General features: G+C 40.6%; 1 long non-coding RNA gene across 1 annotated transcript; it reads left to right on the forward strand.

The window, feature by feature from the left end:
- The first annotated feature begins 585 nt into the window (after positions 1 to 585).
- On the forward strand, positions 586 to 1,177 carry LOC131252660 (uncharacterized). The gene is made up of 3 exons (XR_009174639.1): positions 586 to 719; positions 880 to 951; positions 1,043 to 1,177. It is a non-coding gene; the product is annotated as an uncharacterized LOC131252660 (long non-coding RNA).
- Positions 1,178 to 8,656: the final 7,479 nt, after the last annotated feature.

The following is an 8,656-nucleotide window of genomic DNA, read 5'->3' on the forward strand; positions in this document are numbered from 1 at the left end:
TTTGCTTTGGAGTTTCTGAGATTGGCCCCTTTCGGAAATCTCTCTTCGACTCTGATGTGATTTGTTTGGAAATTAGGGTTTTGGCCTTTTTTAAGCAATGCTGCATCAGGTGAATTTTCAGAGAAGTGGAAATTCAACAAGCATTTTGTCTAATAAATCAGATGCTTTGATGTTCTTTTCTGAGATTTAGTTTCATGTCATTTTACTGCATTTTCTTTCCATACCAGAAAGGAAAATGTGGTTTTTTGTTTTTTGGTCATGCTATCTAAAACCCTATTTTATTTATTTATTTATTTTTGTTTTCTATGTTTTCAGAAAAAATTTAGCAAGAATTGTTAGATTTCATGATATTTATTTCATAGCTTCAGTATTCATGCAACAGGGATTTTCTTCATCATTGGTCATGGTGTTTCCTGTTTATTCTTCCCAGGTACCTACACAGTAACAAGCTCACTGGGCTAATTCCACTTGAATTGGGGAACATGTCCAAGCTAAGCTATCTGTGAAGGTTCTTACTTTAAAATAAAATTTCCATTTCGGGGATATTTGTGTGAAAATTATTTCTGATAGTTTCCTTCTACAGGAAATTGAACAATAATGAACTGGTTGGTAGCATTCCGGCCGAGCTTAGATAGCTAGAGTTGTTTGAATTGTGCATGGCAAAGATTGAATGGTTCCATTCCATCTGAATTCCTGAAGCTGGAGAGTCTAACATATCTGTAAGTCTTAACCCAAAGATATTAGAGATGGGCCAGTCATTTGTGAACATATTCTAATTTACAATGATGTCTTTGTACAGAGGCTTGCAGTTATTAAGTGCACATGCTTTCATTAGTATATTTATATTTTTACCAATCTATATTTTCTTTTAAACTGCAGAAACTTCTCATCGAACAATTTCAAAGGGTGGATCCCTATTGAGTTAGGGCGCATAATCAATCTTGATACTCTGTCGGTTGCAATGTAAACTTTCAATGATTATGACGAGAAAGAGGACTTGTACTACCCTTAAAAAAAATCTCTTATATTGATTATTTTACAGGCCTTTGCTCAACTATTGCAAGCTCCTCATGATGATGCTCAAATTATCATAACAGATTGTTTCCCTGTCCCCATATTGGTTATTTGTGATCAGCATGGTTCCCAGGTTTGTAAATGTCTTTTGGCTCCAACCTGTGAAATAGACCACTCTACTTTTAATTCCTTAATATAATTTCCATGGAGGTGGGTATTAAATACCTTTTGCTCTGATTTTAGCAACCATTTTTCTCCAATCTTTGGTTGACTAATCATTGTCTTTTTATACCTCTATTTGGAAACTTGAAAAATCTCTAGTCGATTTGATCAGTTCATCAAGACTCAAGAAAGAAAGTAAAAAAAGAAAAGAAAAAGATGTGACTCTGTCTGGACAGGTAACTTGGTCAAGTCAATTCAACTCAACAAAACTCAAAAAAAAAGATGTGACTCTAATAGTGTTGTTTCTCTGCTTTACAGATTTGGGGCATGCTGTTAATTTATGAAATTAGAGGAAGAGGAGTTGTTTGTCTTTCTAATCTGTCAGTAGAATTCATTCATTTGTTTGTTTGTTTGTCTTTTTTTTTTTTTTTTTTAATAAATTTTTATACCTCATGCTGTTCTTAATTTGATAAGAGTTAAAGAAAAATAGGAAGTTGGAAGTTTGAGCTCAAATATAACAATGAACTGCTAATAAACAAATTTTGATCGATGAGATATATTCAGAGTATCCAATGGTAACTTTTTCTTTTCTAATCTGTCAGTAGATATTCAGATTATCCAAGGTTGCATTACCTTGGATATTCTTTTGCTACAATTGCATCTCATGAGATATATTCAGAGTATCTAATGGTAACTTTTTCTTTTCTGGTGCCAGCGAAATAAACAAATTTTGATCGATGCTGTTGTCCATGCGGTAAATGAAGACTATGTTGAGATGGAAAATGATTTCACGAGGCTTGGTTTCCTTGCTAGTGGAACAGATGTATCTCCAATTATTCGAGCTTTAGAAGCAATTTGGCAAAATGTATTTCTGCACGTCGTTTGTTGCAATACTCTTTCGTTCTCTGCAGTTTCTACTGTTGTGGTTGAATCCCCTTCCAACAAGCGAGACAAAATTATGATCATATACCAGTTTTCATGTAGAATTTTGGATAATGAATATAGAAGCCACATCCACAGACTAAAGAAGGGATCAATCTGTCAAGGGAAATTGAACCAGGCCTATTCTTACTAGTTTGGACTTCAGAGACATACCCCTAATAGCAAGATCTTGTGATGAAATGTCCAGGGAATCCTAACCAACCACAATGTTGATATAGTGGATATATGTGAGCTTATTGATTCTTTGACTCTCTGGCCAGTAGACTATGTGTGAACATATAACTTCCTTGGTTCTTGCTATGGTTTCGTCCAACTTCTGTGAAGGTATGGGAAACATCTGTTCTAATAATGTCAGGAAGTGGAAGGGTCTATCAACTAGCAAGCTCCTATATGAACACATACATGAACATTGAAGTATTATATTTAACCAAATATAAATACTTCAATGGTTTTAACTTGATTTTGTTAGTCTGCAAAAAATACAGATATTAATATGTATCTGTCAGACTTATTTTCTCATTACCTATTAAAAAAGAATTTACATTGTTAGACTTACGTAGAATCTGAAATGAACTCCAAATAGTACAGGGTTGGAGATGAAGGTAAAGAAGAGACAAACTGAAACTTTACACTGTGAAAGGTCTGTTGTTTGAGAATGTGTGTGATTTTTTATTTTTATTTTTTGAGGGGAAAGGTGAGGCTGTTTTTGGCTGTTCATTTCAGACTTATTTTTATAGTTTTTTTTTTTCCTATTTTATTCTCCTGTTGCAGCCAAACAAGAGAAGTCAGCAAGGCATGTTCAGCCAAACAAGAGAAGTCAGCAAGGCGATGCCTTTTTGATAGTGACAGATTGAATTTTGATGGACAGACGACAGAGAAGATCAGCAAGGTTTAAAATCGGTGTACCAGTTATTGCATCGTTCACCACCGATACAGCTCTGTATTGCCCTGTATTGGGTTGTTTCGGGTCGATACAGCCATATCTTTTATGGACGATACTGGTATGTATCAATACGTACTGGTTCTGGAAGATACTTTAAACCTTGTTCCTGAGTAGCTAGCTGATCAATCTGACCAACCAAAATTAGCAAAATTAAGCTATTCATTTCTTGGAATTAAATTTTGGATATTTTACAAATTTTATTTTTGACTGTTCGATGGTTTGATGCCAACAAAGGCTAAATCCATCTTTAGTCTCGGTTTTGCCTCGGTTACCTAAACTGAGACTACAACTCCCGTGGCTAAAGGCTTTAGCCTCGGTTGTTAAGAACCGAGGTTAAAAATAGATTTAGCTTTAATTGGAGGCAACCGAGGCTAAAATTTGGATTTAGTCTCAGTTGGAAACAATGGAGGCTAAAATTTTGATTTAGCCTCATTTCGAGAAAACTGAAGCTAAAAAGATTCTTTTAGCTTCACTTGAAGAAGCGAGGCTATAAAAGTCATTTTAGCCTCGATTGCTAAAACTGAGGCTATAAAAGTCATTTTAGCCTTGATTGCTAAAAGTGAGGCTAAAGCCTTTAGCTACGGGGTTTTCAACCTTGGTTCGGATAACTGAGGCAAAATCGAGGTTAAATGCTTTAGCCTCAGTTTTTAACCTTTTTAGCCATAGTTTTGAACAGAGGCTAATGCCCCCTTTTCTTGTAGTGCACCCATCTCTCTCTCTTCCAAAAGTCAACACAACCCATACCTCTTATGTCATTCTTCTTACCCACCCATCCCTCTCTCCTTACATCTCCCATCCTTCACTCCATCTCATTCCATTTTCTACTATTTTTTCCTAGCAACCAAGAGAGAAAAAGACTAAGGAGAGAAAATAGAAAGAACATAAGATCAAGGCCCACCTTCCTACCTATATCTACCATCCAACCATTCAATATTCACCATCCTCCATCAAAGAAGAAGCTAAGGAGCTAAGGAAGCCATAAAAACAAGAAGAAGTGGAATCAGTGGGTTTTTATAGGACTAGATTTATGATTTTGATGATGAGTCAAGTGGGGCATATTGATTGATAGTATGGATCTAACTTTGGACCCTAAGTGTGGCCGATGGCCCACCATGATTCATATATGAATTCCATGATGGGGCCATTCTCTATGGACCCCATCATGATGTTTAGTTTGATTTTCATTTTAAGAAGGTCATTTAGACCTTGTAATTGTTGGTGGGAAAAGGATTTCCACCATGGATATGATGATTTGAGGGCCCACATTCGGTGGGACCCAATTGATGTATGTATTGTAATTTCTACAGGAGCTCATAGTGGTAGAGCTCCTCTGCTACATCTCTCTCTCTCTCTCTATCTCTCCCTCTCTATCTCTCTTTTTCCTGGGTTGCTAGACCACCCATTGGACCTGTAGGGACGATCCAGACCATCCAGCAGGTGGAATTGTCTTGTTGTCCACCCTGTTAGATTGTTGGTCTGGTTGGGCCGTTTGGATGATGGGAAAACACCAATATCGGCTTGATCTTTAGCCGTGTGGACCCACATGGACCCCACTGTGATGTATGTATTTGATCCCCACTGTCCATCCTCAAGATCATGATCCAGCAGGCCAGATGGGCCGTGATCTACTGCACCTGCTGCTGTCCAGTAGCAGGCATTACTGTCAGGTAAAACACAAATATTAGCTTATTTTAAAGCTTCTTGGGGCCCACCATGAGGTGGCCAACCGACGAACGAATAAGATATTCCATGTGGGCTCCACCTGCCTTATATATATATAAAATTTTAAAAACACTAGCATTAACGCTGGCTAGGCAGCGTTAGAGCTGCTACTTCTGTTAGTGCCAGCAATTGGCACTACTGTCTACTGGAGTGACGTGGGTGAGGCTACTGTTGGCCCCACCATGGTGTACATGTTCCATCCACACCGTCCATCTACAACGGTGCAAATGGAGTGTTTCTGTGGGTCCCACCTACTACATAGCTGCTGTATTGACATCAGTAAGCTCTGTGGGTATGATCATGAGGTATTTGTTATATCCAAACCATTTATTTGTGGGTCCCACTAGATATATAGCTGATGTATTAACGTCAGCAAGCTCTGTGGATCTGATCATGAGGTATGTGTTATATCCAAACCATCTATCTGTGGGTCTCACTAGATATATAGCTGATGTATTAACGTCAGCAAGTTCTGTGGGGTCTGATCATGAGATATGTGTTTTATCTCTACCATCCATCAATCTGGATGAGAGACCCACCATGATAGATGTGTTTTATTCACACCGTCCGTCCATCTGGCCATGTGGGGCCTGCTGATGTATGTGTTTCAACTTCACCATCTAGATGGGACGGTGGGCCCACCATGATGTGTTATATCCTTATCATCCAATGCAAGGGACGGTGGAATCCACCATGGTATATGCATTGTATATCCAGGCTATCCATTTGGTGGGCCCTATCATAATGTGCAGGGCCCACCTACTGTATGCAGGGCCCACCTGTTGCATGTGAGGCCCACCAGCGGTATGTGTAGGCCACCCTGAGACCCATTAATGTACAAGCCCACCATGAGGCCCATTGTGATGTATATAAGGCCCACATAATGAGGCCCACTTGATGTGTATGAGGCCCTTATGCGAGGCCCATTGTAATTGTATGTGAGGCCCATTGGGAATATATGAGGCCCACCATAATGTATGTGTGATATACACACCATTCATCCATTTTCAGGGCCGTGGGCCCCGTTGTCTTGAGAGGCCCACCATGATGTATGTGTTATATGCCCAATTATGGGTTGCCTCGTGAAGCCCGCATTGAGATATGTACTATACACGCTGTCCATCCATTTTTCCTAATTAGTGTAAGGGCCGAGGGCCCCATTGTGATTCTGATTTCTATCCTAAATGGACAGCGCGTTAGGAGACAATAGTGGTTAAATGTTCACCGCTGTAAACCTCCCTAGGACCCATTGTTAAGCCCACTTCCACCCTTACCCAGAGGGCTAACCCAAACTATTGGGCCCCTGCTTATGTTAGTAACACCCATTGGGTTAACCCAAATTGTTGGCCCCCCATTGATGATAATGCTTCCCACCATGATTGGTAGTAACCCAAACCTTGGAACCTACCTTGTTGTGCAGTCATATGAATCGCCTCTCGCCATAAATGGAGGAATATTGGTACCAGATTTGGTATATCCACTGTTGAAGCCTATCTCGAGTCGTGGGTTAGATCCACCATCCTTGCAGGAGACCCTGCCTTAGGATATATGATATGTTAGTATCTTGAGTAGGATATGACAGCATAACATGGGCCATTCCATATAGACCTCTATATGTCTAGTGTGGCATAGTGTTTAGCCCTTACTTTTGTAAGTAATATACCGGTTAAGGCTGATCATCGCATGCTATATCTGATAATCATGCTAGTGTACTTAGTCTATTAGGACATACCGAGAACATGCTTAGTATTGCATCATGATACATGCCTATACGCATCCGTAGACACCCCACCCAGGCTAATATCTTGAGAAGGCCAAGACAGTCCAAGAACCATGACCTTAATCTGTACCCAAAACCCTAATTCGCATCCTGAAACCCTAATCTACACCCCAAAACCCTAATCTAAATCGTTAAATCCCACCTTAACCTTAACCTAAACCCTGAACCCAGCCAAACCTATAACCTGTCAGAATCAGGATCAGCATGAAATACACCCAGTCGAGCAAAAAAAAAAAAAAACTGAAAAGAAGACTATCAGAAGAACCAGTGCACTAAACGAGGCCCACACACTTGAGCCCGACCCGGGCAGTAGTTTGACTACCATTGGCGGTACTCAGATTACCTCCACTTGCGGGGCCCATGTGTCCTCCGAGCAACAGCTGTCACAACGTCTGAAAGTCAACTTTCTTTTAGAATTACCTTTCCAGACGACCCTATTTACCCTTTTACCAACACCAAGAGCCAATGAGAGTGCGCTACGTGGGGTCCCTCTCCCCTCAACCAATCCCAAGTTGCCATGTTAGCATTTATCCCTTTCAAACCCAATAATTACCATATTACCATTGGAGAAGGCTATAAATAGCCCTCTCCTCCTCACATTTCAACAACAACCACCTTCACTTTTCAAGTGTGAGTGAAAGAGAGGGAGAAAGAGGAAGAGATTGAGAGTGAGGGTAAAGAGGAGCTCTCAAGCCTTAAATTTTCTAGATTTTTCCAGCCACTTCCTAGCCTCACCTCAACTATCTCAATCCTTAGACCTAGCCCCAAAGTGGCCATGGCTTGGTCCATGTCTTAGCCTATTCATGTTCAAGCCAAAGAGCTATTTATTTTACATACAAGCATTCATCATGACATTAATTCCCTTCTCAACCCCTCTGCTCTTCTAGATTTCTAGTGGACGTATGATCTGTGACTTGCCATACATCGGATCTTGTCACATCAGAAATTCCTAGCAATCTAGTCCATTTTTCTTCACCTTTTGGCATAAGCATCATTACATCCATTTCTAGACATTCTCAGGTGTATGCTCTGTTGCTTGCCAAAATTTCAGATCTTACTGCATTAGAAATCGGTGTGTGCCTAGTCCTATCCCGACCATAGCATTCATCCCTTGAGATTTTACTTACCACACCAAGTAGAGACCGTATATTCATACGGGCAGAGAGGGTGCCTAAAACCTTCCCTCTTTATAACCGAGGTCCCTTACTAGGAATCCCGAATCGCAGACCAGGAGTCAAGGTAGGAGAGTCTTCAAATTTCTCCAATCTTACGTATTCCGTGGTTCTTAATCGACTATGGGATTCTGAGATTAATTGGCTAGTGGCGACTCCAAAAAATCAGCTTAACCACTCTTATAAATCGAACCCAAAACACGCTAACTTGCATGGGCGCCGATTTCCAGCATTCACAGAATGACAACTCCACTGGGGACATGCTAGAGCGCACTAGTTGAGACTCGATTCGAAAGTTTGTGGTATTCCAATCTCAAGGGACATTCATCACTACTTCATATATATATATATATATGAATCCACCAGTGTTTGGCTTATACTTGCTTTGGTATAAATTCGAATCATGACCACTCGATCCTGGGTAGCCATGACTTCTCAAGCTACTCATGAAGGAGAGCCGACAGCTTAGCCAACTCCTGAAACACCAACACCAGCACTAGCACCGACACTGGCACCAACACCTCTGATAGCTCCAATGAACCCTTTAGATAATGTAACCTTGAGTGCAATGGCCCAAAGTTTTCGAGCATTGTAAGAGATATTGCTTCACCTAATGCCAAGTGTCGCACCAAACACACATGTAACACAGTCTAGTGTGCAAAATAGCTCAATCCCTTAAACTCCTTTCGATTTCTCCCTCATCCCTCCAGCAAATCCTATCCTCCCTCTCTTAGAAGAGTCAACACTGGATCAACAACAACCGACAAACGGGGGTAACCCTCCCATACATCATTACTCAGCACATCACAACAATCAACTCACAGCACAGGTTCCTCCTAATGGGAATCACGGACAAGAACTGGTGGATGCCCATGAAGGGGGTCAGTTTCGAGTCCAGCTCACTCCCCCCTAACGGGAGCA

The sequence above is a fragment of the Magnolia sinica genome, chromosome 1 (assembly GCF_029962835.1).
Source record: "Magnolia sinica isolate HGM2019 chromosome 1, MsV1, whole genome shotgun sequence".
Taxonomy (NCBI): domain Eukaryota; kingdom Viridiplantae; phylum Streptophyta; class Magnoliopsida; order Magnoliales; family Magnoliaceae; genus Magnolia; species Magnolia sinica.